Source organism: Bison bison, unplaced genomic scaffold, assembly GCF_000754665.1.
Source record: "Bison bison bison isolate TAMUID 2011002044 unplaced genomic scaffold, Bison_UMD1.0 scf7180017864267, whole genome shotgun sequence".
NCBI classification, from domain to species: Eukaryota; Metazoa; Chordata; class Mammalia; order Artiodactyla; family Bovidae; genus Bison; species Bison bison.
Genome location: NW_011494839.1, coordinates 200,790 through 227,619, shown reverse-complemented (window position 1 = coordinate 227,619; position 26,830 = coordinate 200,790). Strand labels below are relative to the sequence as shown.

At 38.5% G+C, this 26,830-nt stretch overlaps 1 protein-coding gene across 1 annotated transcript in view; it reads left to right on the top strand.

The window, feature by feature from the left end:
- Positions 1-26,830, top strand: part of LOC104994821 (chromosome unknown open reading frame, human C8orf34) — a gene marked incomplete at its 3' end in the record, with an annotated part of 362,913 nt that overhangs the window by 235,323 nt on the left and 100,760 nt on the right. The window lies entirely within an intron of this gene.

Below are 26,830 nucleotides of genomic sequence, written 5' to 3'. Positions count from 1 at the left end.
GGCTGCAGCCTGGGGAAGTCATATTTCAAGATGATTCTCAATGCCCACTGGTCATAAAAGCATGATATGATGGGGTCCAATTCACATTTTAAATCATGCCATTTTAGAATTAGAGAATTTCTGATATAGATCTTGGACTATCCCACATGTTTTTGCAATAGAGAGAATGCCTATAAAAACATCATCCAATAAAGTGACACTCAGGGAACAGCCTGTGTTGTAAAAGTTAATTCTCTGCTGCCAGAGATTCAGCCAAGAAAACGTGGGCTCAATTTAGTGATGTCACAAGGTTGGGAGAAAAGTCATTGTCAAGATGAAATTCGCATTTGTGTAATGAATAGTCCACTCGTTCAAGTGAGTTAATATAGAGATATTTATGGTATGTCTTAGTAGATCAATTTTGGTGTAAAATACAGGTGGAAATAAGAGTGGCAACTGTTAATTGTGTGCATAGGCAATATGCAGAGTGAGTGTGCCCACTTCCTTTGAAATTTTATGAAAGTATCTATTTGGAGGGAGAGGGAAGATTGTCTTTTAGATCCAATCACCTCATGTTATTGCTTTTCCTAAAAGGAATTTATGAGATAATTGTTTGACTCTCTACTCAGAGTTCTTCTGCTTTCACAGAAACAGGCAGGAAAGAGTAAAACATTCCTTTCTCCACAGCTACCCTGACTGAGCACACACACACCTTTGCTCCATCTGCCTCTTCCCTTCATTGTTGCGTAAAGGCAGCTGGGTGATAACATATTTCATCCGAGTCCTCCTTCCTACATTTACCAGAAGCACTGATTCCTTCTTAACTGTCCACAGGGTGCCAGTGCTTTCTGGCTTCTTGCTCCACTTGCTTGTTTTTTTTTTTTTAATTTCTGCTGGGTCTTCATTTTGGCGCACGAGCTTCTCTAGTTGCAGTGCATGGACTAAGGAGTTGTGGTGTGCAGGCTTCTCAAGTTGCAGCACGCTGGCTTAGTTGCCCCACAGCATGTGGGATCTTAGTTCCCTGACCAGGGATTGAACCACACCCCCTGCATTGGAAGGCGAATTCTTAACCACTGGACCACCAGGGAAGTCCCTCTCCACTTGCACTGGACCAGCGATCATGCTGGTCTTCTGGTTCTTTCTCTAACAGGTCAAGTAAGTGCTTTCCCATCTTGCTCTTCTTTGACACTTCCTATTTCCCCTGATCATTGACCTTTGCCTGGCTTCCTTCTTCATTTCAAATGTCACCTCATCACTGAAGCCTTTTCTTATTCTAACTTCATCTCTCTCTCTCCTTACCTGACTTTTTTCTCAAAAGTTTCATTGTGCTCAGTCCCTGCTGTCATGTCCAGCTCTTTGCACCCTATGGACTATCGCCTGCCAGGCTCCTCTGTCTATGGGATTTTCCTGGCAAGAATACTGTAGTGGGTTGCCATACCTTCCTGCAGGGAACCTTCCCAACCCAGGGATTAAACCTGTCTCCTGTGTCTCCTGCATTGCAAGTGGATTCTTTACAGCTGAGCCACCAGGAAGCCCCGAGGTTTCATTACTTACTATTTATTTATTTCAGGACTTTCTCCCTTTGTCTCCTCCTGCGTGAGGTCAGGAATCTGGTCTCTTTTGTTCACTGCGATAATTCCAACACCAAGAACAGTGCTTGGAATGCATAATTATTGAATAGTTGAATAAATTAATGGAAAGTACATGAGGCACATTAGTTATTAAAATTGGGAATAATAGCTAATTTTTACTGAGTCTATTCCATACCAGGTATTTTTCTAAGCACTTTATGTATATTAATTCATTTAATGCTGACAACATCAGAGAGGTTGGGCAGTTTACCAAATGTCGTACAGCCGATAAATAACAGAGCGAGGAGTTTAACTAGCAGGTCTTGCTCCAGAGAAGGCACTGTTTTATCCTCCACTACCAACAATAATAATGGGAGGATGTAGATGTGGAAGGAGGTCAGGAAAAGGAGGGAATGATGTTGCGGTGTGGCAAGTGGTTATGTAAATTAGTTGGAGTTTTCATGATGAGTTATCTCATCACTACCTTATTAGCATGATGAACAATCAAAAAGAATTGCTGATGCTATTACATCTGCCCTGGTCCTAGTCCCTGTGTGGTATACCATCTAAACAATATTGCTGTTTAAAGTAGAATGAAAGGGTACACTGCTGCTGCTGCTGCTGAGTCGCTTCAGTCGTGTCCGACTCTGTGCGACCCCATAGACGGCAGCCCACCAGGCTCCCCCGTCCCTGGGATTCTCCAGGCAAGAACACTGGAGTGGGTTGCCATTTCCTTCTCCAATGCATGAAAGTGAAAAGTGAAAGTGAAGTCACTCAGTCACGTCCGACTCTTAGCGACCCCATGGACTGCAGCCCACCAGGCTCCTCCATCCATGGGATTTTCCAGGCAAGAGTACTGTAGTGGGGTGCCATTGCCTTCTCCAAAAGGGTACACAGTATTATCAAACAGTTTGAAATGCTTCCAACAAAGTAATTTCACTGTAATTCTCTAGAAAAGGATGTGTATCTATAAAAAAAAAAGTTTGGGTCTTCAGATTCACTATGCTAGGCATTGTGCTGGTAGTAGAGATTTATAAGATATTAAATCTGCCACTCATGAGTTAACCAAAATTGTAGCAAATAGACTTGAACTACATTCAACTCATGTTGATTTGCAATAAGATTTGCTTGGACATATTCTTCTTGTGTAGGTGTACCCCAAATTATATTTTGATTTACACACAAAATATAAGAAAATTTAGAATAAAAATAAACTGATTAGTGTTTGTTTTAGCTTTAATATGATATTGCCTTTTCAAAGTGACTTAAATCATAGTCAAGAAAAATTCCATTTTCATCCTCAATATTGTTTTTATCATCTCACTATGATAAAAATAAAATAAGACTGTAGCCAGGCTAAAAGAAAATGGGGCTGCTGCTGCTGCTGCTAAGTCACTTCAGTCATGTCGGACTCTGTGTGACCCCATAGACTGCAGCCCACCAGGCTTCCCGTCCCTGGGATTCTCCAGGCAAGAACACTGGAGTGGGTTGCCATTTCCTTCTCCAATGCATGAAAGTGAAAAGTGAATGTGAAGTCACTCAGTCGTGTCTGACTCTAGCGACCCCATGTACTGCAGCCTACCAGGCTCCTCCGTCCATGGGACCCTCCAGGCAAAAGTACTGGAGTGGGGTGCCATTGCCTTCTCCGAAAAGAAAATGGGGAGTAGACACAAATTACTAATATTAGAAATGAAAGAAGGGACATCATTACAGATCTCATGGCTATTAAAAGAATAATAAAGGATTTCTATGAATAACTCTATGCCCACAAATTGGCTAATCTAGATGAAATGGACCAATTCCTTGAGAGATACATGTGTGTGTGTTAGTAGCTCAGTTGTGTCTGACTCTGAGACCCCATGGATTATAGCCTGCCAGACTCCTCTGTCTATGGGATTCTCCAGGCAAGAATGTTGGAGTGGGTTACCATTCCCTTTTCCTTGGGATCTTCCTAACCCAACTTTTAAACTCATAAGAATAAATTAACAATATGAATAGGCCTGTATTTATTAAAGATTGATTTAATAATTAATAGCACCAGCCCCAGATAGGATGACTAATAAATTCAATTAAACATTTAAGGAAGAAACCATACTAATTCTTTACAGTCTCTTTCAGAGAACAGAAGCAGAGGGAATACTTTTTAAAAGATTAAACAATTATAAACTATCTTCAGTACTAGCATTCTGTTACTGGGAAAGTCTGTAAATACTTTTTATAATTTCCAGACATGTGCTTTCTGATAGAAAATTTCTCAACATGGCATAAAAGATGTTTACTAATTGGCACAAGTACTTTTAGTTCCATAAAAGAAAACCAAAAGTGGATAAACTTGTGTTTAGCAATTAGTGTTTCAATGTTTTATCTTATTTGGAAAGGATTTGGATATTTAATAATTTAGCGTAACTCATCACTTAACTGAGCTTAGTAAAACTTTGATGTTCCAGGTTACCAAAAGATTTGGGAAAGCTATTAGAAAAGTTCACCTAAAACTTTTTGTTCTACTTACATCTCTTCCGTTTACTTAATGATTAGATTATCCACAAAAACTTCATGAGACATTAAGCAAAGTCAGCCATCATCCCAAGCTACTTTTTCTTGCTGATGAATTTAGTAGAGATAACATGAACTCATTTGATTAATAAAATTAATAAACCCAGATGAAATAAGAGTTACATGTCTGCATTATATTCATTGTTGAGAACTCTAAAGATATGCCTATTCTAATAAAATCAACACAAACTAGCTTTATTTCTGAATATTTTCCTAGAGCATATGAACCTGAAAAGTATTTGGGTTAAATCTCTATTATATTTCTGAGAATTTTATGACTGCTTAAGTCTTACAAGTGCTTGATTTTCTTTAAGCCAATTAAATGGAGCTCTTTTACAAATTAAGTGATATCATCCAGAGGTTAAAAAAAATAGCAAATATTTAACACATAAATAGATACACATATGGACACAGACACAGAGACTTTATAATTTCATTTAACAATTTCTACCTTGAATCAGGTACAACGATACAGAGCTCACTAGTTACAAAAGGACAGTTGGACTAAGTTATCTGCTTTGATGGCTAAAGCTTTTTTATATATATAAATATTTGTGAAGACACATGATTTTTTATTTGCCTCAATTCCAAATGACCCTTTCACCTTTTATTCCCCTTTTGATAAGAATTATCTCCATGAAGTTTGTAGAATACCCACATCTCAAAGGCATAAAGAAGGAATGTAAGTAATAGGCCTTTTAAGATAAGTAGGGGAGGTTTAGGACTGGTAGGATTAGGTGAACTTTGACTTGCCTCTAGAACCGCATTTCTGGTTCTGCAAATATTTGTAAGATAGAGACATTTGCTTTTAATTCCTCTGAGAACTGAGTCGTAGCCTAGATGGTTAAGGACTGACACAACCTTTCCCTCTGGGTACATTTGGAATAAAGGAAAAGGCCTAAAAGAAAATTCTATCAGACCCTAAATATTAGCTTCTAATTTGGCCAAATTTCTGATTATAGAGTTATTCATCATCATTCAGTCACTCAGTTGTGTCTGACTCTTTGCGACCCCATGGACTGTAGCACACCAGGCTTCCCTGTCCTTCGCCGTCTCCTGTAGTTTGTTCAAACTCATGTCCATTGAGTCAGTGATGCCATCCAACCATCTCCTCCTCTATCATCCCCTTCTCCTCCTGCCCTCAATCTTTCCCAGCATCAGGGTCTTTTCCTTTCAAATATCTTGTCACCTTTCCACCTGGACAAAGAGTAAATATTTCTTATAGTATTAAGTCCATGGACTAAAAGCCATCCTCAAAGAGGTGCAAAAGTTACTACCTTCCCCAAATCTAATGTGTGCGTGTATTCTCAATTGCTCAGTCATTTTACAACCCCATGGACTATAGCCCACCTGACTCCTCTGTCTATCGGATTTTTCAGGTAAGAATCCTGCAGTGAGTTGCCATGTCCTCCTCCAGACTCAGGGATCAATCTGTGTCTCTGAGGTCTCCTGCATTGACAGATGGATTCTTTACCACTGAGCCACCTGGGAAGCCTCTCCCAAAATCCAGAGTCACTCCCAAAGATAGCCAAAAGCAGGAAATACATGTTGCAGGCAGGCAGAAATCTGAGCCAAACTCTTAAGACACAAAATGAAACAAATTAGAAGATAATACCTATCCCTACGTGGGTGTGCGCTTATTTGTGTCTGACTCTTCAAGACCTCATGGACTGTAACCCTCCAGGCTCCTCTGTCCATACAATTCTTCCAGCAAGAATACTAGAGTGGATTGCCATTTCCTTCTGCAGGGGATCTTCTTGACCTGAGGATTGAACCCAAGTCTCCTGCAGTCCAGGCAGATTCTTTACCACTTCTGCCATTGGAAAAGCCATCGATAGGAGAGGAAGAATCAAAAACCAATAAGTCAGACTGGCAAAGGAAGGGACATGGTGAAATTTTATTTTCCTTTCTCAATTGGGTGCTTTGGAGAAATTTGGGAGACCTGATTCTGGTCAGAATTTTCACCTTATGTTGGCACTGCCCATTACTTCAGGATCCCATCTACAGGTTCTGAGTAGGGTTTATTTTTTGTTTTTGTTTTTTTAGACTGTGCCACATGGCACTTGTGATCTTAGTTCCCTGACCAGGAATTGAATCTGTGCCCCCTGCATTGGAAGCACAGCATCTTAACCATTGGACCGCTAGGGAAGCTCCTGAGTGGGGTTTAAAGTGCAGCATGTAGCTCTGATTTTACTAGAATTTGATATTATTAGTCTATTATTAGAATTTGGCTTTATTAATTTTAATTTTAGTTTCCCCTTGGTTTTTTAAAGGAATAATGTAACAGATTAAGTCATCAACAAGCGATTGTTGAATTAAATCAATTTGCACCAAAGTGCTCCCTAGTGACTCAGACAGTAAAGAATCTGCAAGAGACTAAGTTTCGATCCCTGGATTGGGAAGGTCCCATGGAGAAGGGAATAGCAACCCACTCCAGTATTCTTGGCTGGAGAATCCCATGGACAGAGGAGCCTGGCGGGCTGAAGTCCATGGGGTCACAAAGAATCGGATATGACTGAGTGACTAACACACAATGAAATTAATTTGGAAGTTAAAAATTAAGCTCAGAGCATGGACATATTCATAGTATTTTATTAGCTAAAGAACTTTTATAATAGCTCCATGAAATTCTTTTAAAAATGTTCTTTATTTTTTTCCAAATTAAGAAGCAAACCATTGAGCTTTCAAGAGGAAAAAAAAAAAAAAAAATTTTGTGCAGCTGTACTTGGAAAGCACTCCTAGCAATCCCACATCTTATAGACTCATTGTAGCCAAGTGCCAGCATTACAGACTGACTGCCAAACACAGATACTGAGATTTAACACTGATTTTGGACTGAAGGAAGCTTTTCACTACAGTCATATTGAACAGAAAGAAATGAGGTGATTTACAGTTGAATTTGACAATAGTGAGAACAGTGAGAACTCTGGAGCCTCAGATATTGCTCTAGATTCCCTTAGTTGATGGTTTTCAAATTCTGTTGTATACATCATATGGAATGTTGTTTTGGGAATTCAGATTTTACTTAACAGGCTATTGATACGATTTAAACAAAATTATGGCTTGGAATTAATTTGTGAGTATCAATCCTGATCACTGTTGAAGCTTTAGAAATGGAGTCTGGGTCTTCAAATTGATGCTTGTGAAGAGGAACAAAGACTCCATCATGACCTAACTGGGAGTATTGATCTGTTTCTCTACTAACTACCTTTTTCTCAAGTGCTTGGAGAAAGGACAATATGAAGGACTGTAGATCTATTTTACTTTGCTCCTCTTGATTCCAGTAAGAAAGAGAAATAAATAAACAAGCCAAGAACTGTGCTATATACAGATTTAAAACATGAGTAGAAATCAAAAGAACAAATTTGATCAGTCTGGAAAGAAGTCTCGGTTTCAGAAAGAAAACATATATCCCAACAGCTTTAAAATATTTATTGCAGTGAAAAATCAGAATCTAATTATACATAGGCTTTCCAATAATCATAAGAAAAAAAAAAGATAGATGGCAGTTAGGAAACGGTAAAAAAGATGTTACATTCATTACTTTTAATACCTGACTTTGGGGAAATTTTTCACATTCAAATTAATCATAATCATAAGAGTTGAAAATAATCATAAGAGTTAGACGTGGGCAGACCCAGTTGTATAAGTCAGCATCTAGCTGGCAGAATCTGCATTGACTGTAAACCCCAGATGGTAAGGGTAGACAGGAGTTGTACTGTATTTACCTTCGGAACTGTTTTAAAGACTGGCTAAAGTTTTTAAATGGACTTGTAAAATAAAAAACCTATAAGAACAGTGAGCATTATATATAACATCTGAAGGAGGATAAGCTTGCTTATTTCTCTTTCTGTTTCTTTTCCTTTACTTAAGTCCCATGGGACCAACTGAACCTTGTTTATTTAAAAGTGTTCACTGAGCTCATAAGAAACACAGAATGTGATCGAGCTTTCTTCTGAGAATCAGTGTGTGTCACTGTTGGCCCAGGATATGTCATCTTCATGGCAAAAATGAAATACAATATCACCATTCCAGAAGAGAGAGAGAATTAAAGAGGACCTAAATACTTTGCATAAAATAGCTCCACATCACAGAAAGAAAGTCTTTAACAAAAATAAAGTATTAGGATTTAGGAGCTGATTTGGGTAGATATTGAGATTGCAAACAAGTTTGAGTCATAAGAAATATTCATAAATTCTGTAGAGGAGTGTATTGCTCTGGAAAAGAGGATTGTTAAGTCGTTTAGATAATATAGCAAGGCCCACTCCTTTCTCCAAAGTCATGAATTGTCATTACCTCTCTTTAAACTGTCTGATTTTAGATTTGAACAGGTATAACTGATTCTAAGTGATTGTCTAACTTAGGTGTAATTTCTGAGAATGATTTAAAAATTAGCAAAATATTTAGGCTTTAATATTCAAAACCAAGAGTAATAAGAATTATGCTAATAAATGTGAAATTTAAGGTTTTTTTAAAATGCTCATCTAACACTATGTAGCTTTCTAGAAGAATTTTAGAAAAAAATGTTATAGCCTGTTTGTAAAAAAAATTAAAAATTTTGTAGGATAAAAATAGTGTTAGTGTTGAATTTAGTAAAATAAATAAGAATTTAGAATAGTTTTAGTATGTAATATTATTTATAATTATACTAATTATATTATGTTAATATATAATAGATAAAATGAGAACATGATCATTTACGTAAATAATTATGCAAATTTCAATGATCCTATTTTAGTAAATCTCAAAAAATCAGAAATTTGTACCAGTTGTTTTATCATTATGGTACTTTGAAACTAAGAAACTCTGTAAGCAACATAGTAAGCAGTTGTGATAATGAAAGTGGTGAGAGAATCCATGAAAGAATATAATGTTCATTTAAGGCATGAAATTCTTATTATCCCAAACTTTCCTCTTTATGCCTTTTTTTTTCTTTTTTTTTTTTTGTCAACCAGAGCTCCTCTTCATATCTCTGCTATTAGTTAACACACCGAGTTCAGAAATATAATGAGTTCAGATTCAATTCTGTAGTTTCTTAAATTCTCACAGATAAATGGTCAGAAAAATGTTGGGGAGAGCAGAATAAAGGCTACGTTGATTCAGAGCCAGAATTGATGTATACTGAACAATGAGGGCTCAGAAATCTAGTCTGTAAAGTGTTAAAACCAATGATCAATTCAGTTAAAATTCCCAGTAAATGAGTTCAGCCAAACTGATCAATTCAATAGCCATATATGTACTATTGAAACACATATGTACATTGAGGCATGGATTTGGGTATTGCTTTAAGAAGCACATGAACAGCATTCCTTTCTCCACAGCATTTTGGTTATGCTTATTAAGAAGCACCAGCTGGGTACCAAACATCAGATTAGGTATTTAGAAACATTTTCTTTAATCCTCACAAACAACTCTTCCAAGTGGATGCTTTTAAGATTCATTTTGCAAGCGACAAATGAAGTTCAAGGAGACCGAGTAAGCTGCTTAAGCACCAAAGACTCCTAATGTTGCACAGGTAGAATTTGAACCTTGCCCAATCTGACTTGAAAGCCCCAATCTTGCTACTATACAATGCTGCCTCCCAGTTTTAAAACAAATTGCTGGTTCCATTGTGGAATTAGGCGCATTTTTCAAATTCATTGTACTGCCTAATCTGTTTTAGGATAAAAGGCCAATGGGATGGAGTAAGGCAAGATGTTTGTACGAAATTAAAAAAAAAAAAAAAAACTGTTAGGCAACAAAAGTTCAAATAAAGCAAGCAGCTAAATTGTTACCTATATTATTGAGATGAAATAATGACCCTATTTTTAGGTTATGAGTGTTGTATTTTAGATACTACGCTAGAAATCTGAAACCAATAAAGTAATGAATAACTTCAAAGTGAGACATTGATTATTTATATATCCTTTTTCTAGCTGCATTTTAAATAAAAATTTGGTTGCTATTGTGAAATGAAAACACTATGACAAGCATTATGAATTTTATAGTTATCTTGATTCTAGCTATGACTGTGTTTCATATAAGGGAGAAAAACTTGTTTCTAATTCTTATGGGTTTTATTTAAAATTCAAGTTCTACTTAGGTTTCTCCTCATAAACATGAACTTGTCAAAAATATTTAGTTGCTACCATTGAAAGTTTGTGTCTCCCCCAAATTCATATGTTGAATCCTAAACCTCCAGGTGATGATATTAGGAGGTCAGGGGCATTTAGGAAGTGATTAAATCGTGAGGATGAAGCTTATTTTCAGACTGAATTTTTCTGATTTGATAGTTGATCCAATAAGATGATGTTTCTGTCCCACCAGCTGAGCCCATGGCAACAAATGAAGTGTGATGTTTAAATCCTTAAATTTCAGCATCTAACAGTATCCCAGTTTCACTGAGCATCCTTGGGCAAGTTGTTTAATTCCTCAGTGACTGGCGAATAAAAGCACTGAACATTTTGCAGCTCCCATACAAACTGGGAAGGAGCCCCACAAGTAGAGGAATGTCCAGTGTATTTGCTGCTGTATTTTTGTAAGCCTTTTTTTTTTTAAGCCTCTAATAAAAGATTTTTATTGAATATTTTCTAAGGGCTTTCAGAGATTGAAGGATAATTGTCATATAAGCAAATTAATTATATACAAAAACGGACTGCCTTCAAAAATCTTAGGAAAATAAAAATCATAGACCTTATACGCATTTGGCACATTTTTTTTCCTTTGGGGATATTAAAATAATGTGTTTGACAGAATGACAACAGTAAAAACATGTTTTTAAGTGATTTGGTTTAGAAAGGATTTTTCCTTTATGTGCTACTTCTGTAGATAAAATAGTTATAGAAATTGCCATGACAGAAAATCATGAGTTCCTATTTGGCTTCCTTGCTGGCTCAGATGGTAAAGAATCTACCTGCAATGGGAGGAGAACTAGTTTTCATCCCTGGGTCAGGAAGATCCCTTGGAGAAGGGAATAGCTCCAGTATTCTTGCCTGGAGAATCCCATGGACAGAGGAGCCTGGCAGGCTACAGTCCATAGGCTTCAAAGAGCTGGACACAACAGCGATTTTCACTATATATCACTATATAAGTAGTATCAAGAATAGCAATCATGATGTGACAATAATTATTTTTGAAAACATTCTAGTATTTATTCTTGCTTAAATACCCTGTCTGATAATGTAATAGCAATAGGATTTGTAGGACTCTATTTTGTTTTTATAATATGAGAAGTTTCACCTAAATGAATCTTCTTTTTTAAAAATTTAACTTCCATACTGGCATAAGATGAGGTATCTAATGTGAGAAATGGGAAGAAATACTGAAAAAATTATATTTCTCATTTATATCCACATGTGGAAGCTTCTTGTTCATTCACTTGCTTGGCATGCTGGACCTCCCAGGTACCCTTTGTAGTAAAATTAAAATCATAATTATATTCAATTACTTGTTATGGTAATTACCCTTATAATTGGATCACAGTTTCTAAATGGCCTACATAAACCAAGTCAAACATATATTTAGTTTATCTCTCTGTATGTCTTCTGTTATCTTCCTAATCACTGAACAGTTCATTTGTCTCACTGGTATAAAATAAATATTTTAGATCAAATCAGACTGTATATATTATTGCTATAAAACAAAGAATACTAACATTTCAGAATAAGAATCAAAATTCACAGAGTATGTAGTTATTTCAGTTGCAAACATTAGTGCTTAAAACTGAGTATGAACTACCTAGAAAGAAAAGCAAATAACTGTGTTATCAGTGCCATCATGTATTATGTTTCAGTAAATCTGTGTTTTCAGGAAAGAGCATTTAAGTTTTAAAATTAACATTTTTTTTCAGAATGTTAATATAATAGTCTATTTTCTTACTTAAAACCAGAAATTCTATAATATCTAAATGCTTTTTGTTCTTAGTCACTCTGTCATGTCTGACTCTTTAGTGACCCCATGGACTGCAGCCTGCCAGACTCCTCTGTCCATGGAATGCTCCAGGCAAGAATACTGGAGGGGGTTGCCATGCCCTCCTCCAGGGGATCTTCCCAGCCCAGGGATCAAACCCAGGTCTCCCACGTTGCAGGCAGATTTTTTACCATCTAAGCCCTCAGGGAAGCCCATAACATCTAAATCATGCCATATAAAAGTCAGAAAAAGAAATGAAATTTTGGAAAGAGTAACTTATGACTTGAAATATGGTAATTATATGACAATAACAATGTTAGATAAAGAAATAATTAAGACCCCTTGAGAAAATCTTACTTACAAGCTAACTCTGGTTACCAGTGCAAACTATTTTAGTTTGCAGAAATCAGAGAGAAAGTAGTTTCACTATAAAAAAAATTCTATGATCCTTTTAGGAGATCAGTTGAGGTGCACATCAGAAAAAATAAATTCTAGACTAAGGTAGTTAAAATTTAACAAAGCAGTGTTTATATTCTGTGATAAGTCACCAAACGTATTTCTTCTTTTAGACTGTTAAGCCAAAAGATGAATCATCCTAAAATCTTTATGCCTTATTGCCTTTTCTACTGGTGCAGACATTTGTATTTGGTGTTGTCTTTCTTAAGAATTTTAAGAGCATTGTTATAAGAATGAAAGAAGGTCTTTATCTTGTCTATTAAAATCTCTTCAAGGGCTCCATATACTTGACATTTTCTCAGCCAATCTTGTTTTCCAGGGCATGAAATTACTTATCAGCAAATTTCAGTGTAGGCTCTCCAAATCCTAATAAACAAAGCACTTTAACATTGACTCATTTGAAAACCATTTATTACACAAGTTGTATTTATTACAGAAGGTTATAAGAAAAACAAACTTAAATTACGCTTCCTGCCTCAGAACGAACTTAAAACCTAGAAGTATATCAAGCTTATGCATAGTGCTAACAGAAACTTTATTCAATTAGTAACTGTCACCTGTTAGGTAAAGGTAAAGGTGTGTGTTCAGTCGTGTCTGACTCTTTGTGACTCTGTGGACTGTACCCCCCTGGACTCCTCTGTCCGTGAAATTTTCCAGGCAAGAACACTGGAATGGGTTGCCATTTCCTACTCCAGGGGATCTTCCTGACCCAGGGATCGAACCCAAGTCTCTTGAGTCTCCTGTATTGGCAGGCAATTTCCTTACTGCTGAGCCACCAGTGAAGCCCTATTATGGGTACATAAATAAAGCATGGCATAGAGGAGACCAAATTTTGTTGCTGTACTCACACATCTTATATTCTTCTGTGTTCTATTGAAATATGGAGAATGTTACTCTCATGGAGAAGAAGTAGGGTCATAAAATACCCACTTTGGGAGCCTTTCTGTTTGATATGAATCAAGCTGGCTCACCTGGCTGAGACTTCAACCTCCAGACACAGTGGTTTCAGATTTCTAAGGGATCTTCTCAGGGATCCCTTCTAAGGGATCATTTCCTAAACTTTACCCCCTTGCTCTACCTCTGATCTCTCCTAAGTAGATGGAACTTGCTGGGTTTTGCTGGAACTTCATTTCCTCCTTAGAAAAATGTACAACTTTCTCAAGAAGAATTGCTTGGAGGCTGCCCATGGTTCCTTCCCTCATGCTAATTCCACATCCAGTAACAATTTCTCAGATATTGTGATGTGCGCATCACTGGTAATATTCCCTCAGTTGCCATCTGTGGGTGTATAGAACCCTGCTAAACTCTTACTGCTCTTTGGTACACTGTAATATTACTGGTAATTTGGGAATTTCAGTCTGCCTCATAATTCTGCTGCTCATCACAAATTACTTTCAATTACTTCCAATCTTATGGAATGGAAATCACAAAGAAAGGCACTTGAACCATCTGACTAAGGCAGCACAACATACTGTCACTTCCAGGGCTGTGGCATGGAAAAATCTGATCATGTCAGAGAGGGAGAGGGATCGACTATATACAGAACTCAGCCATCTAACAGATGTTCCAGGGCCACATACAAAAGAGGGGGTGGTCTCCCATCAGATATGCATGTGAGGCAGCTTTCCATTTCAGGACCATGAGGGAGCGGTCTCTGATTAAAGGAAGGAATGGCTGAGGAGGGAACAAAAGCTTTGGCAGTTTTTCAAAAGGGTGGTTTGGCTCCCCACACAATCCCATTTTTCAACCTGTTAGAAATCAGCACTTTAAGGAGACTTCCCACAGCTGCTCTATGCTGGATGCTGCTTACCAGGAAGACTTGCTAAGCAATGCTCTGATGGAGGCTACAGATGCAGCACCCCAAACTCAAGTGCAGTCTACTCTGAGATTTCTAACTTCGATAAGATGGAATTGTGCCTGTGTTACAGGACACCTGGGTTCGATCCCTTGGTTGGGAAGATCCCCTGGAGAAGGAAAAAGCAAACCACTCCAGTATCCTTGCCTGAAAAATGCCATGGACAGAGGAGCCTGGTGGGCTGTAGTCCATGGGACCGCAAAGAGTTGAGCATAACTGAGCGGCTAATGCATTCACACTTTCAGTCTGACTCTTTGCGACCTCATGAACTGCAGCATGCCAGACTTCCACTATCTATGGGAGTTTTCTCTAACTAATATCCATTGAATCATCTCATCCTCTGTCGCCCCCTTCTCCTTCTGCCCTCAATCTTTCCCAGCATAAGAGACTTTATATTGAGTTGGCTCTTCAGGTGCCAAAGGTACATCAGGTGGCCAAAGTATTGAAGCTTCAGCTTTAGCATCAGTCCTTCCAAGGAATATTCAGGGTTGATTTCCTTTAGGATGGACTGGTTTGACCTCCGGGCAGTCCAAGGGACGCTCAAGAGTCTTCTCTAGAACCACGGTTTGAAAGCATCAATTCTTCAGTGCTCAGCCTTCTTTATGATACAACTCTCAGGTCTGTACATGACTACTGGAAAAACCGTACATACTTGGGAGTAAAACTGAGTGTTCAGCTAAAAGTCGCTAGTTGGAGAAAGAAAAACACCAACATTCTCTGGTAGAGTCTTACCTATTTTGGGCATTCCATACATAGTCTACTACTACTACACATTGAGGATGAATGGGAGGTCCATCCGCTACCAGAGCTGTTAATATAAAGAGGAGGCCCTTATGGGGGACTGTGTCCTACCTGACAGTATCAGTATCACCTGAGAACTTGGCAGAAAGACAATTCCTGGACCACCCTCCAGACCGGACTCAGGAACTCTGTGGATAAAACTCAGCAATCTATGTTTTAAGAAGTCCTCCAGGTCATCAGTCCTCAAACTTTTTGGCACCAGGGACCAGTTTTGTGGAAGAAGATTTTTCCGTAGATAGGGGTTGGGGGATAGGAGATGGTTTCAGGATATTTCAAGTGTATTACATTTATTGTGCACTTTATTTCTAATCTAAGTCTGCCACTGATCTGACAGGAGGTACCTGTCAGCTTGGAGGAGGTCTGTGGCCTGGAGGCTGGGGACTCCTGCAGTCCAGGCGAGTCTAGCACCCTAGAAACTGAGAACATTGCTCTACACTGTCTGTCCAGTAAGGACCTCAACTGCCTATTTCTATGTGGATAGATTTTTAAAAGGGTGCTCTCTATGGATGGTGGCAGGCTGAAAGCATACCCACACTTCGCCAGATCATTTTAGAGACAAGAAATCCAGTTTAAAATGCGGACGAATGGTCATGTTGAAGGAAGCTTGTGGATTCCATTGCCCAGAGCTACTTTTAGCTCAGACATTCTGTGCTTGGCTGTTTTCTCTTGGCGTTTCCTTAGCCCCAGGGCAGTCTGGCAGTTTGAATGTAATCCTTTTTCATGACTGCCTCGAATTTCAGGAAGGTTGGAATGTCCCCTGGGTCATCCATGGTGTGAGTAATAACCTGGCCAGGGTGTGTGTCAGTGGTCCACATTCTGGTCAATCTGCCTGGAAAATCCTGTTTAGCTAGTCCCAAGGGGTGGTAAGGATCAGTCCTGCTCCATGCGTCATCTTCTCTACCTAATTTTGTGTTGACATTTTTATATCTGAATTGAGGTAAAGCAGAAGAGACTGAAAAAAAAAACAAAAAATCTATTCTCCATGTGTGCCCTCCTTAGATTTGGTTTTAAAATGCTTAAACTTCTGCCAGGAGTGTAATTAGCAGCCTAGATAAGAGGCCACCAACAGCAGCGTCCCGTCTGCAATCAGGCTTGTGTGAGAGAACTATAAATTTGATTAGAGAGTTACCGATAGTTTGCAGGCTCATGTCTCACTTTCAGGAGATAGGAAGTTAAAAGGAAAATGTGAGAGGAAAGAGCATGTCACCATCCATCATTTTGTTTTAGAGGTTTATGTTCAGAGATTCGTGTGAACAAGGGAGAGAATTTAAAAAGCAGAACATAAAGAAAGCCCTCTGGTGAAGGGGAGTGTTATTCTATTCCATTCCAGGGTCAGGAGAAAGGTGCTTTGTCTTGATGCATTGTTACCTCACGTGACATAAACAGCAAGAGACAAGAAATAGAGTGCCCGCAGATGAATGCTAGAAGGAAGGTTTTTAAGAGAATATACTAAGATAAGGAGAGTGAAAAAAAGCCGGCTGAAAACTCAGCATTTGAAAAACTAAGATCATGACTTCAAATAAAGGAGGATAGTGAAAAAGCTGGCTTAAAACTCAACATTTGAAAAACGAAGATCATGGCATCCGGTCCCGTTACTTCATGGCAAATAGATGGGGAAAAAGTGGAAACAGTGAGAGACTTTATTTTCTTGGGCTCCAAAATCACTGTGGATGATGACTGCAGCCATGAAATTAAAAGATACTTGCTTCTAGGAAGAAAAACTATGACAAACCTAGACAGCATATTAAAAAGCAGAGACATCACTTTGCTGACAAAGGTCCATATACTCAAAGCTATGGTTTTTCCAGTAGTCATGTATGGATTTGAGAGTTGAACCATAAAGAAGGCTGAGACTGTGGTGCTGGAGGAGACTCTTGAGAGTCCCTTGGATAGCAAGGAGATCAAACCAGTCCTCAAGGAAATCAAACCAGTCCTCAAGGAATCCTCAAGGGAATCAACCATGAATATTCATTGGAAGAACTGATGCTATAGCTGAAGCTCCAATACTTTGGTCACCTGATGCAAAGAGCTGACTCATTGGAAAAGACTCTGATACTGGGAAAGATTGAGGGCAAGAGGAGAAGGGGATGATGAGAATGAGATGGTTGGATGGCATCATCAAACCAGTGGACATGAGTTTGAGCAGTCTCCGGCAGACAGTGAAGGACAGGAAGACCTGGCATCCTGCAGTTCATGAGGTTGCTAAGAGTGGGACATGACTTAGTACCTGAACAACAATGAACAGCAACTAAAATAAAGAGTGAAATCTAGGTACTGTTGGAAACTTCCTGTTGGCAGAGGAGTTCCTGGAGTAGAAGTGTTTATCAGAGGTTCTGGAAGGTAGAACTCTATCTGGCACACAGATACTGCAGCTAGGGGGGCGTGAGAAATGGTGTCAGAGGGCCAGACCACCCACCAAATGTCAACTGGAATGGCCAAGGGTAAGGGAGACCCAGAGATGGAGTCAGTGGGTTTGGAAAGCAGAATGAAAGGAAGAACATCCAGGGAACTCCCTGAGGAACTGAGACTTAGTTGGGACTTGGGTGGAGGGCAGCAAAGTTCCACAGGCAGCAGTGCCATTCTTCTAGAGTAGAGAAGGCACTCTTAGAAGTCTTTAGTGACTTCAGATAAGATGCTATTTACATCAGATAGTTACTCAGCGGGGTAGGAGGGGCAGACAAATTAAATTAGTATGCTAAGCCCTGACGGTGTGGAGGATAACAGACCTGATCTTTGAAACCTCAGGAAGCTTGACAAGTAACTGGAGAGATCCTGAAAATACACCCAGCTCTTACAGCAGATTGCAGTCTCATTACTCAGTGAAGGGCTTTGCCTCCGAAGATCCCTGATAAATTTTTGATGTTGATGACAATTTGCCTTTTTTAAGACTTTGAAATTAAGTGACAATAAATTGTTAATGAGTGAGTGAAAGTTGCTCAGTCGTGTCTGACTGTTCGTGACCCCATTGACTATACACTCCATGGAAGTGTAGGCCAGAATACTGGAGTGGGTAGCCTTTCCCTTCTCCAGGAGATCTTCCCAACCCAGGGATCAAACCCAGGTTTCCCACATTGCAGGCTGATTCTTTACCAGCTGAGCCACAAGAGAAGCCCACCCCTAAATTGTTAGAATTTCTTTCAAAAAATAATTCTAGAGAAACATACTGGAATCCTGAAATGGAAAATGAACATTTAGAAAGAGACTTAGAAATAACTCTATGACCAATGTTATGAAAGACACTTTGAGAATTAAAGGAAGACATTGGAGGACAAAGATAAGGTAATCTTCTACCCCTTTGTAGAAAATGGTTCAAAATTCCTTAAAACCTAAACTGTTTATGATGGTTCCCTGGATCCAACTGGCATTTATGATATACTGTTGTTTTCCAGTGAAACAGAATCTCATGTCCTTCAAAATAGCTAAATTAAGTCGTCATTTTTGTTCAGTTGCTAAATCGTGTCTGTTCTTTGTAGAGATTTTGGAGCCCAGGGAGGGTAAGCCTGGTGCACAACTCAGTCTGCTCAGCATCTCCCTTCTATCCAGCTGCCTCTCTGCACCTCCACCACCACATCTAAAATGAAAGCTCCTTGAGGATGGAAATTTGGTTCACTGTGTCCACAGCTCCTGTCCCCCAGCCCCCCAAACTGGAACAGTGCTTGCGCCACTGTAGGCACCTGCCTAGACCCTCCTCCTTATTCCATGCTTTGATCTTCTATTTCTTGCTTGCTAAGTCGCTTCAGTCGTGTCCGACTCTGTGTGACCCCATAGATGGCAGCCCACCAGGCTCCCCCGTCCCTGGGATTCTCCAGGCAAGAACACTGGAGTGGGTTGCCATTTCTTTCTCCAATGCATGAAAGTGAAAAGTGAAAGTTGTAAAAGCTTCCCAAATGGCCTTCCAAGAGGCCCCAATGAATATTATTTTCTTAGTGCAGCTTTTATTATATTAGGCAATAATTTAAAACTTTCACAGTTTCCTGTTTCATTAAGTCTACATCTTTTTGTTTAATTTGCAAGATCCCATCTGAATACATTTTATAATCTAGATGTGTTTGTTGCTTTCAATACACTACTTTCACTGAAGCTGTTAGTTTTTTGTTATACTTGGTTTTCCCTCTCTCTCTCTCTTTTCTTTTCTCATCTTCCCCCCCATCAAGGAAGACTTCTTTTTCCAAAGTAAGTGTACTGTATTATTTCACTACTCTTTCCTTGAAACACCCTTCCTCTTTTTCTTCACCTAATCGAATTTCAGCATTTTCAAAGCCCAGTGCAAGTACCACCTACTCCATTAACATTTCTTGAATTAATCCAGATTCTATTCATCATCTCCTCTGAACTAGATAAGTTAGAAATGTTAACCTGGTATTTAATTTCATGCATGCCATAGTGTATTCAATTTAGTTTAAAAAAAAAATAATTGATGAGTGTTTACCCTTTAGTTAGGGCTTCCTGGTGACTCAGTGGGTAAAGCGTCTGCCTGCAATGCGGGACACCTGGGTTCGATCCCTGGGTTGGGAAAATTCCCTGGAGAAGGAAATGGCAACTCACTTCAGTATTCTTGCCTGGAGGATCCCATGGATGGAGGAACCTGGTAGGCTACAGTTCACAGTGTGGCAAAGAGTTGGACATGACTGAGCGACTTCACTTTCTTTCTTTCTTTACTCTTTAGTTAGATACTGCTTTCTTCCAGAAAGTATTAAGGGAAGATTGAAGTATAGAATACGTGGCATGATAGCATGAAAACAGAAAGATGACTGAATGTCTTCTAGGCCAAATGAAAAATTTAGAATACACTTATTTGAGTCTTGTCACATCACATGGTTCTACTGAACTGATAGTACCAGAGGCTTTTAAAAAAGAAAAATATTGAGTGTTTTGGATTTTTTTTTTTTTAAAGTATAAAAAAGTAACACTCATCACTATCCTCCCACTGCTTACACTATTCAAACCTTGCCCCCAGAATGCATATGGCTGCTGGTGGTGTGTTGTAACCAACATTTTGGACTAGGACTGGACACTTGGCCCTAGTTTTTGTTTCCTTGTTTCTTCTTACAAAGCAAGACATTGGAATCAGCTGGATCTCAAAACATTACCAAGCAAGCACAATTTGAATCACTGCTACAGCCACCAGTCTCCTGAATGAGCTTCCATATGTTTCCTCTTGATTGGTCCATCTTCCTTAAGTCTATTTGGTAAGACATAGGGACTTTTCAGCAACATTTACTTAACAAATGTCTATTGATCACGTACATGTGCCTGGTACTATGATAGGCTGTGATATGCACTATAGTAGTCTCTGAGGATGCTATCTTTCATTGGCTTATTCACCATTAAGACTGAATCAATGGAAAGTGACTGTTGACTCATAAACTTGGAGATTTTTCCTAGCCAAGTCAGTTCAATTAAAATGAAATCTGATTCATTTGTTTGATACCTAAACACATTTAATATCTTTATCTCCTCTGCTTGTACCTCACTTAAAATGCCCCAACTTTTATTAGCAACTGTTTTGGCATATGCTTCTTCCAACTGTGGGAGCCAGCTTTGTGCATGTGCAAACTTTAGCATCTCAGTTACACTGGTATCTTTTACATCTCATTTCCTGCCCTGGGATGACCAATGAGAATCATTCTAAACTGATGTATGCACAACTGAAAAGATCAGGGAGATCAATGATCAGGGACCACCCTTGACCAGGAGCCTATGGATACATGCTCTATGCTTTCATTCTTCAAGTGGACATGTTTTGCAAGGATCCTTAGAATTCTTGTGGGATTGAGCAGCAACCACCAGTAAAGGGTATGACTCAATAACACACCTTTCTCTTCTTTTATGTGTCACTCTGTGTTCCTCACTCCTGCCCCCACCCCAGACCATAAATTGGATTGCACGTAAGCCTCTGGTTTACATCTGTATTAGGGTGAACCAGGTTAAGAGATGCAGGATAATTTTTACCTCTTTTCAAGAGAATGTAAATATACTGATATCCTGTAGAAAATTCCTTATACATAGATTGGGTCCTCTTTTCCTCCTTTTCTCAAAGGTGAGCTCATCACTAAAAAATATCTTAAGAAATCTCTCTCAGAGTTTGCAATGTATCAAGCTCAATCTGAACTAGACTTTAGAGACATAAAAATATGAAAAATAAAACTCATCTTTAAGATACTTGGTGTGTGTTGATAGACATCAAAGGAAACAAAACATAGTAAAGTAAGAACTATGGTAAAGATTTGCATAGGTACTAAGACTTCTGGAAGAAAAACTGAAAAAAGGAGAATCTGTAATTAAAACCTAGGATTAAGCCAAAAAGTAAATGAGGGGAACGTAAATTCTGCCAGAGATAATTATAAGCCAGAGAGGCTTAATAAAATATCTGCACAAAAGTAAAAGCAGTTTGGAGTTTATGGAGTATAAAATCCACGGTGAAATATCCAAGAAGGTGAAGTTGCAGACACAGGTAGGGGTCGTGCAATAGAGACTTTTGAATGATTTGGTAAGGAAACCATAACTCATTTTGCACAAGAGACTCCAGTAAAAATGGTAGTTCTTAAAGTCTTTTGAGTCAAAGATTAGTTTTGAGCATCTGGTTGAGGTTACTGTCTCCCTGTCCAAAAAAGGGCACATCCACCAAAAACTTTTTATTCCATTTATTGTGAATTACAGTGATTCCCCTGAAACCTGTTTATGGATCCCTTAAGAATACTCGTGTTAAAATCCCTTGCATCGAAATATTTAAAGCATGAGAATAATAAAGCATGAGGATTTGTTTGGAATTTTCTGGTAGCCATATGGAAAATGAATTTTTGAAGAACAGTTTCTGTGTATAAATATCATCAAGGAAACTATGTAATAATCCGAGCAAGTCAAGATGAGCAGCGTGATTGTAGTAGTAGAATAAAGAAGTACTGGATTCAGGAAATTCCTTTAGGAAATATAATTAATAAGAATCAGATTGATTAGCCATGTGTCATACAAGGCAGGGTATGATGCAGAAGAGTTTGCTCTGGACAATTTGCTTTGAGATGTTTCTGGTTAGTTCAATTAAAATGTCCAGTTAGTATTTGGTTACACCAATCTCAGGTTGAAAACTCAAGACAAAGATTTGAAAAACCACCCTACATGTAGTTAAACCGAAAGAGTGGGTGAACTGATTCAGGGAGATGGTACAGACTGGGAAAAGAGTGTTCGCACAAAGTAGAAATGAAAGTAAAATAAAAACAAGATCAGGAAGTTTTCCTCTGTGTGTGGCAAGTAGAAGATCAGGCAGTCTTAGTGTGTAGCCAATCGTCTCAGAATGGCAGCAGGACAAACCAAATTAAAATAGATTGAGAGGTGAATTGAAACTGTGGAAGTAGAGGCATTGGTGGAGAGTTAATATCTAAAATATATGAAGAGCTTGTGCAACTCAAAATTTAAAAACTTAAAAAACTGGATTTAAAAAATAGGCAGAGAACCTGAATAGACCTTTTTTCTTTTTTTAAAGAAAATATGTAGATGGCCAACAGGCACCTGAAAAGATGCTCAACATCACTAATTATCAAGGAAATGGAAATCAAAACCACAATGAGTCACTACCTCACAGTTGTCAGAACAGCTATTATCAAAAACAAAAAATAACAGGTTCTGAAAAGGATACAGAGAAAAGGGAATCCTCATGCCCTGTTGGTAGGAATGTAAGTTGGTGTGACTGCTTTACAAAACAGCACAGAGGTTCCTCAAAAAATTAAAAATAGAACTACCATGTGATCCAGCAATTCCACTTCTGAGTATTTCTCTGGAAACGCGACAAAAACACTAACTCAGGAAGATATTTGCACCCATATATTCATTGCAGCATGATTTGCAATTTATAATAGCCAAGATATGGGACAACTCACATGTTCATATGTAGAATCTAGAAAACAAAACAGGAACAGATAAAACAGAAACAGACTCATGGATGCAGAGATCAAACTGTTGGTTGCTAGACGGGAGGAAGGTTGAGGGGCAGCCAAAATAAGTAAAAGAGATTAAGAGACATCAACATCCAGTTACAAAAGAAGTGAGTCATGGGGATGCAAAGTAGAGCATAAGGAATATGGTCAATAATATTGTAATAACTTTGCTTGGTGGCAGATGGTAACTATACTTTTCTTAGTGACCCTTTCAAAATGTATATGTGTGTATATATATATATATACATTTATATACATATTTCAGCTTTCTATAAGAAACTGAGCACTGAAGAATTGATGCTTTTGAACTGTGGTGTTGGAGAAGATTCTTGGAAGTCCCTTGGACTGCAAAGAGATCCAACCAGTCCATCTTAAAGGAAATTAGTCCTGACTGTTCATTGGAAGGACTGATGTTGAAGCTGAAACTCCAATACTTTGGCCACCTGATGCGAAGCAGTGACTTATTGGCAAAGACTCTGATGCTGGGAAAGAATGAAGGTGGGAGGAGAAGGGGACAACAGAGGATGAGATGGTTAGATGTCATCACCGACTCAATGGACGTGAGTTTGAGTAAACCCCGGGAGTTGGTGATGGACAGGGAGGCCTGGCGTGCTACAGTTCATGGGGTCGCAAAGAGTCAGACGCTACTGAACTGACTGACTGACTGACTGATATATATATTTATGTGTATATATATAAAATCACTATGATGTACACTTGAAACTAACAGGATGTCTTATGTTATACTTTGATTTTTTTTAAAAGGCATTGATGGAAGCATTTTTAAGGAGTTTGACTCAAAGAATAATGAGCTAGAAAAAGCAATAGGTAGATGTTTTAGATACTTATGGGAGGGATATTGTTTTGTTTGTTTTTTTAAGGTTGAAAGAGAAGTGAGCTTATTTCTATGCTGTGGGAAATGAGCCACAGAGATGAATAGAATGAGTGGTGGTGAGTAAAATAAATGAAGGGGCAGATGAGATGATGGGACCCAAATCACCAGCCTGATGGATGATCTAAACCTTGGACAGGGGAGAGGGTCTCTCACTCTTTTGTGAATTCGGAAGGTGGTGAATACAGGTCAGGGTAAAGATACTTCTGCAGGTGCTGTGTGAGTGGGAGTAGAAGGTCTTTATTTTTGATTACGTAATTTTTTGGATGGACACAAAAGAGAGGTGATATTTTTGAAGACTTTGAAAGGAATGGAAGAAAATCTACCGACAAGCTGAAGTTTAAAGTTGGGAACTATTGATTTGTTTGTACTCATCAGTCCTAGAGTGTCATAATCCTTCCCAGTAGTTTTAAGCTGCCATGTAAACAAAAATGACAGGTTAATACAGGATTAGGGTCTGGTTGGCAGTAATGACTAAAAGATGTGGGTGCATGGGGATTGAGGGGACAATAGGTCCCATCTGAGTAGGGCAGGAAGGAAATCAGGAGAGGAGCAAAACCCGGGAGAGAACTGAGAGAAGATGAAGATATGTATTTGATTGAAGAGGAAGTTGAGGAACTTCCCTGGTGGCCCAGTGGTTAAGAATCTTTCAATGTGGGGGACGCAGGTTCAATCCCTGGTCAGGAAACTAAGGTCCCACATGCTGTGGAGCAACTAAACCTGCGAGCAGCAATTAGAGAAAGCCCACCCCCTGCAGCAAAGACCCAGTGCAGCCAAAACTAAATAAATAAAAAAGCTAATTTGTGAAATCGCCTAAAGGAAGTGAGTTTGTTATCAGAGAACAGAACACTGGATTTTAAGATTTCTGACAAAGCAATTGAATTATCTATCGTTTGGGTTGGGAAAGGTGAAATGGAAGGAAAGACTCCAGATTTGAGATTGAGGGACTTTGAAATTAGTCAGTACATATACGTAAACACAAATTTCATTCAAGATAATAGTGACACTTGAGTTGAAGAAGAAAATTTCGAGCCTGATCAAAGTCTCCCCAGGCAGAGAGAATACAAGTTAATCTTTATACCCTTCTGTTAGCTGAGGTTGAGGGGCTACACAGCCTCCTTTGAAGAGGAGGTACGATAATATTCTTAGAGGAAAAAGGGATGTCCTATTCTTAGATGAGAAAAGGCTTTCCTTATGACAGGAGGAGCAAGAAACATTTTATTTAGAGGCTGAGAATATAGAAGAGTGCTTAATATGGAAGGAGAGTTTCAGAAAGCAAAGAGAAAATGTTTGAGGCTATGAGTACAACTCTTGTAATGTAAAAAAAAAAAAAAAAGTGATTTAACTTTTATTGCAACTGTATTTCCCGGACTTGCCCACAGAACCCTTGTTTGCATAGCACCTATTACGCTCTTACAGAAGTAGTGCTGTGTGGATTTCAGCTTGGGAAACATTGGCAGACCACTCAAGGATAGTGGGGCTCAGAGGCATTCCTCAGTGGGGTTGATGCCAAGTCACGGCGAATTCAACTCCAAAGGTGTCTGGAGGGTACAGTTTGGACAACGATGAGGCAGCTTCAAGGCCACCCAATTTGTTGGTGGTTATCCTGGCCATTTTTCTTTTCAACTCAGCTCAATTGAGAACTCCATGAAATCAAGGACAGTTCCTATTTCTTTACATTGCCACAACATTTGGGTTATTATTGAGCATATTGATAAATACTAAACAAGTATTTGTTTTTATTGAAGCTTGCCATGAATAAAAAAAATTGCAACTTAGGTTTGATTTCTTGTTTTATTCTACCTTTATTGGAGATTTATTTTCTGTTTAGGTATTTTAAAACTTTTTGGCTGCTCCATGCATCATGTACCATCTTAGTTCCCCAAGCAGGGATCAAACCCATGTCCTCTGTGTTGGAAGTATACCGTCATAACCACTGGACTGAGAGGGGAGTCATCATTTAGGTTTTTAACCTAATGGTAGATACCCAAATGTGTTGTAACTGATTGTCAATTTTTAATAGTAATCTTTATTTACACACTTCAATGTCTTGTATACCTACATATATTCTCTCTTTGATCATTTTGATGAAAAAAGAATATTTGATGTTGCCGATGAGTAAAATACTTACCCCAATGATTAGAAGTAAACAAAATAAAAAGAAGGAACTGGGCAGATTTGAGAAGTATGTAGCTAAATCAGTCACTTAAAAATGATGCCTTTTTTTTAGAGTAAAAATTAAAATTTAATTAGAAGTGTAAGATTTTTGACTGAAAAGTTTTATATGACTACCAGCAAATTACTCTTGAGAATTATTTAATTAGCTTATATAATATAGTAACTTTGTGTATAGAAGATAATATGTAAGTATAAATGTGTCATGGGGCTTTTCAGGTGGCTCAGTGCTGCCAATTCAGGAGACATGGGTTCGGTCCCCATCCCTGGGTTGGGGAGATGCCTTGGAGAAGGGAATGGCAACCCACTCCAGTATTCTTGCCTGAAGAATTCCATGGACAGAGGAGCCTCAAGGGAAGAGTCAGACATGACTGAGTCACTAACCACCACCACCAACAATAAATGTATAATACATACATAAATGTGTAAAATTTATTATTGTAGGAATAAAAGTATAATGCACAATATTTATACTTGTACAAAAAGTAAAGAGAGTCATGCATATACATTATTGGATTCCACTGTGGTATATACAGATAAAGGTATAAAAGAGTTGAAGATTTTAACTATGAAAAATTCTAGTACAGTTATGGATTGTATTTGAGTTTGCATTTTTAAAAATATTAATAGTATATGTCATGTTTTCATTAATACTCTCCCATGAGGGTACTCACCATCAGGAAATGCAAGAAAAAAAGTAAGGCACTGGCAGAAACCTCCAACCTTTGGA